The sequence below is a fragment of the Alligator sinensis genome, unplaced genomic scaffold (genome assembly GCF_000455745.1).
Source record: "Alligator sinensis unplaced genomic scaffold, ASM45574v1 scaffold173_3, whole genome shotgun sequence".
Classification (NCBI taxonomy): domain Eukaryota; kingdom Metazoa; phylum Chordata; order Crocodylia; family Alligatoridae; genus Alligator; species Alligator sinensis.
The window spans coordinates 1463782-1469630 of record NW_005842076.1 but is presented as its reverse complement, the minus strand read 5'-3'; the positions used below and the strand labels follow the sequence as shown (position 1 = coordinate 1469630).

The following is a 5849-nucleotide window of genomic DNA, read 5'->3' as shown; positions in this document are numbered from 1 at the left end:
AAGAAAGGGGGTGGGGCGGGGGGGGGGGGGGGGGGGGGGGCTCATTAATGAAACCTCATTAATGACAACAGGGCCCCCAATTAATTAACAAAATGGATGTTACATCCTTCTAAGGAAAGGGATGGTCACCACGGTTCTGTTAGCCCGAGCTGACCAGCAGTTTAAAATGCTGGATAGGTGCTTGGATATTCAGCCAACAAAGCAAGCCAAGAACTGTGGGCATGGTGTTTAAAGATAAATGAACTGGTTATTATTGAAGTACTAAACAACACTGACAGGAACATGAGGGGAAAGGAAGGAAGACCGTGAAGAAGGGTGACACTTGACTAATAAAATGGAGACTCTGAAGGGAGAAATCCTTTATGGATCAGTTGCCTTGTCTGCCAGCAGTGGCACTATTGTCAAGCAACTAGGCAGCACTCAAGCTTGCTTACCCTGATGCAGATGCAGACACCCAATGACCCTTTCACTGCCACAGAAAACAACAGACTAAACAATAATAGATGAGGACAACTCGAATAGAAAATGCACATCAAACATGTGATCCTGTTCACGCTCGCAGATCATGGAAAACATGAAAGATCCAATCTCTCCTCAACCACTAAGTCTCTCAGGAGCTAGACACCTTCAGTGACAAATATCACACCCTCATGAATCTGTTCCATCAAATTGGTCTCCCTGCCACCATGCCGACACCAACACATGCACAATGACCCACACAACAGAGCACTGCTCCGCATCTTTTATCCTAACCAGTCACCCCACTTGCTCCAACCAGTGATCTCTCACACTTGTCAGTCATATACTCGATACGTTTTTCCATCCCTTCTTCCAAACATCTTTTAGCGTACCTCAGCAAGGTAGCTGTCATTTGCACTACACTTTTTTTCCTGCCAATCATAATGGGAAAGTGTGCATGCTCTATGTTGAGTTACTCAGCAAGTTTCACCCAAGAGTCAAAAGTTCACCTTATTCTAGTAACTTCTGAACATCAAAAACAACAGTGCTTACCTTGCCATGTTGAATCTAACTGCACATGCAGTTCTATTGCAACCAATAAGAACTGAAAACCAGGGGTCTACACCTCAAGAGCCAGAGTAAGGCAGGAGTCCTGCAGTCACCAGGGGGTGTCAGGGTCATACCTGGGGCTTCATCCTGCTATAGGGAAAAATATAAGCATGTTTTCACAACCCGCGTTGTAATTGAACCACAGATGTCTAGGAAGCAGTGGTTGGGGCTGATTCTATTCTCAGTTAATTTGCTTGCGTAGAATTTGGGCCCAATTTAGCAAAATGAAACGGTCCTTTATATATAAACAGAAGACTGCCCTAATTTTCATAATGAGCTCATTTATTAAGCAGCCTTCTACTTTGATATTAAAGTTACCTTTTGTGGGTGTATTAATAATGCAAATAACTACTCTGCTTCTGCACAATGTAAGACCTCCATCCCAAAGGCTCCAGCATAAGTCCATCTTAAGCAGCTGGTAATTTCACAGGAAAGTGAAGATGGGGCAACAGCAGCTAGATCCAGAGGTGCTGAAGGTAGACTTGATCTAGTTTTCAATTGTATCTTAACCAACCCAAGTTCCTTCTGTGGCTTCTAGGTTTCAAGTGGAGGCTGCCATTTAAGGAGGCAGGATTAGAATGATATTATTGAATTTATTTTAGTGAATATTTGAACCCAGGACTTCAATAATGAAAAACTCACATTCACAGCTTGGGCTGAGATTAATTGATTATTAAAAATTAAGCCTCTTTCCTTCTTGGTGATGGTATGGGAGAAAATCTTGTATATAATTTTAATGCATGTATTCAGTAGGGACAGCCATGTCCCTATTCAGAGTACCCAAAGGGCCCAATTAGGAGTCTATTTAGAATGTGAGTCTTTTTAAAGGGTACTCCTTTCTTAATTCTTGTCTTTAATGTTTATTTTTTACTCAATTCCACCTAACTCTCAGCTTGTGAGAAAATGATGAAAGGATGCATGTGACCTACCCACCTGGAATTATCTTACTAACAAAAATATTCTAGTGGTAGTTTGATAGGGGGAACACTTTCAAAATCTCTTCCTTCACTTAGATTCCAAAGTCCAATTGAAAACTAATAGGATTTAGGCACTCAAATACTTTGGCAATTAAAAAAAAATGGTAAATCTGTGGTTTTGTTTTTCAACTAGTGTGTGTGTATGCATTTGTACTTGCATGTGTATGTGTGTATTTGCATGTACTCTGTGGCAATTACTGAATGATAAGATACAAGAGAAACAAAACCCTATTCCTATAAAAGCAATGTAGATCCAGGATTGTGATATTCCTGTTGTGCTGTATGATGCACAAAACACAGCTATCACCTTAGTAATAAATAAAACTAGAGAATCCACCAATTATCACCAATATCACCCCTTATATTGACAAAATGCCAGAGTGGTGGAAACAGGAGAGGAAACTCTTCTGCTCAGACTCATAATAAGTCAATATTTTTTCCCAATGCAGACAATTAATTAAGGTCCACTCTAACATTACTTTTTTTCTGAGAGAGTGCATTTTTCTAATACAGTGTTTCAAAATCTTTTCTATACCATGACCTCATTATACACCTGAAAAAATTTCAAGAACTCCCATCTGACTAGAGAGAGAGATAAAGTTCTTGAATCCCAGGCTGAAACCTCATAATCTAATCTATTTGTCCATCTGTACTTGAAAAATAGCTCTTAATGCCTAGAAACTTGTCCAACACTTGTCACATCTAAACAGCTGGTCCAATAAAAAAATTACAAAAAATACTTGCCTTTTGACCATCTATTTCTAATGGAATTTCTGTAATATCTTGAATACTGGACACTAAATATCTATAGCAAAGTGTTTACTCTAAGTCTTAGTGGACCTGAGTCCAGATGATAGAACTGCAAGTGTTTTTAGCACCAATGTACATCTTTGGTAATAGCTTCACCTGAAAAAGTGTAAGATTGCATTGACCTGCCTTCACATCCATTGCTATGGTCCCTCAGGACAGCTTTGGGCACATTGGCAAAGTAGTATGGGGAGCTGTGATCTGATGCTACCTGTGGTGAATCTGTTTGGGGAACAGCTTTGATTTAATGCTTGTTGGTATTTATTTTTCAGTTTATATAATGCTCCTTATCATGGTCTCTTTTTGGTGAATTAAGGAGAATACTTACAATTGAAAACATATTTTAAACATGTGAAAAATGTATGACTTAAGTGTTAAGTCTTAAGTGTTAAGTCTTAACTTAAGACTTAGGTATAGCAACAGCATGGAGAACTCTTGCAGCCTCACAAAGCCAATTATAAGTTGGTGTCAGGGTCCACCAACAGAACAGCTTGAAGTTTATTCATTTAAAAAAATAATTTGCAAATTTGGTCAAGAAAGATTCTTCTCATTTCTGTCTCTGCTTATAGAATTATGCAGTGTAATAAGGTTTCAAAAAAACCAAACAAACCCCTCTTTGGGCATATAATACATGGGAACATATACTGAAGATGAATATTTTCCACTTTTCCTGAGAAGTTCCTTTGGGAGATATTGCCATGTGTTGGTGACAAAGAAATGGGTAAAAAATCTGAAGAGTGAAAGGCTGGATATTCACAAGTACTATTATGAAAACAACAGCAACTACTGCAGCAGTTCTCCTGTATTGCCATATTTTCAGGATGTATCCTGCTATGACTCTTCTGGTCACAATGTTTTCAATAGTTCATCATAGCCAAAGTGGCAGCCAAAGCCTGAAGCTAGGGAAAAAAAATTAGCTATAGTATTACACAGAAACAAGACTACTTCAGGAATGCCAGACTTGTGCTTCCTGGTTCACATTTTTTAAAACTCAGTAAAAATGTACTATTTGGTCACAGCATGCAACAATCTTAACCCTATGGAGTGAACAGTTAGTTAAGACCTGCCCGTTTTGTTGGTAGGTGGGGAACACCTCATTTGGGGGTTCTGTGCTCAAGGGGTTTTTAACTGGTTCAGTACAACTTTATTTACAACTGTTACCTACTCAGCAGAACTTGTAAAGTATGTTTTTTTTCTAAGACTTTCCATGTGATACAGCTCTATATATTATATTACACTTATAAAATACCACCAAACTCTTATGAATTAAAAGATAATTAGTGGTTCAAAACACATAAGACATTAGGCCAAAAGTGTCAAAAATGTCATGAAAGGCCATAAATCATAGTCTACTTGCATTGATCCCTTATATAGTTAGTTTTTAAATCATCTCTTTAACACCTTGTAAATGTACAAACAACTATGAACCCAAGGGAAACTTTAATATGTTTTTCATACATATTTTAATTTCATCTCAAAGTGCTGGCTGCATAAAAATTAAGTCAGACTCACAAAAACTCATTGATATCCTCTGGATAAAACCCATCTGTCCAAACTAATTTAGAACCTTTTTGAAGCAGTAAAGTTAGTCATGCAACACTGAGGTCATTATGGACATCCTGTACTGTAGGAACTCTAGTGTAATTTTAAGAAGGTAATTTTGTTATATTTACTGTATTTAAATACAGTGCTACTTTTCAGGAACAAAAGCCTCACTGTGTAACTGTATTGAAAGTAAACCAGAAGCTGTGAAAAGTGAGATCTGTTCTTTTCCTTGTGATTAATGCACCTTTCTGCCAAAATTGAAACTTCTTAACTGAGCTCATTTAATACAAAGTAAACGAATTCTGCTCTTTGGATTTGATCCGCTGGCTAAGCTCTATAGATAAGGGTCTAACAGTGAATAGCTTTCATTCTAAACAAAGGATGTTTTGATAGAAAGGTCAGAGCTAAGGTCCTTTATATTGTGATAACAGGAAAGGGAAATGACATATTAATGGCAATTCATGCCATGGTGGTCTGCTGAACATGGTGGACCAGAGAGGGGGGGAAAAAACAAAAAAGATTCTGCAGAATTAAAAATAAATAAATAAAGGCTATTTTCAAAAGATACCAGTTTTTAATTGCTCTTATTTTGAATGACAATTTCTTTCATTGCACTTGGCAAGAGTGAGAGATGCTGAAATGTACCACACCACTACCACAGGGAAGATGGAAAAAGAATTGTGCTCATATTGATCTAGATTCTGCCCTCAAACATTTGCTGCCAACCAGAATATCAAGCAGGCTTAGCCTCAGTGAGTCACCCTTGAAACAAATGGTGATCTGTAGCTAATTTTTATAATGTGGTAGACTTTAATTACATACTGAATCACTTGAATAGGGCAAATAAGTTTAAATTAAGAGGTTCTTAGTGCAGCTCAAGACATGTATAACATGGTGTGTGCTTTTCAGCAGTGACTGTGATTCTCTGGAACAGAATTTGTCACAGCAGAAGCCAACATTAAGAATCCTATCACAAGAAATCCAGGACATTTAAAACAAATATTTCCACAAATAAAATATCTTTCTCCCTTTGAACAGCTGCAGGTATATTTTACAGTAGAAGCACTTAATCTGATATAAACAAAATCTCACGATTAGACTAAGCAATCCTTTCAGTCAAGATGTTCAAAATTCCTCCCCTCATGCAGGCTGCTTTCTCTAGTGCCAACTGATGTTATCTATAATACCAGCAACTTCTTACATATCCCCATTGAGTCCAACAATTTCATGACATGGTATGATAGTGTAGATTCCCCTGTTACCTAGTGAAGTCTGGACTGCATAGCTATCCCTGGATTTCTTTGATGCCTGATATTATATCAACACAAGAAACAGCAGGATCAAGTGGCAGAGAGGTAGTGTAGGATAGCAGCAGAAGTGTACATTTTTCCTGTTTATGTATCACATCTCCTTAAAAGAGAAAATGTTCCCTCTCCCCCTCCCCTTCTCTTT

At 37.9% G+C, this 5849-nt stretch overlaps 1 long non-coding RNA gene across 1 annotated transcript in view; it reads left to right on the top strand.

The window, feature by feature from the left end:
* LOC112550308 overlaps positions 1 to 5849 on the top strand; it is a 70345-nt gene that overhangs the window by 861 nt on the left and 63635 nt on the right. The window lies entirely within an intron of this gene.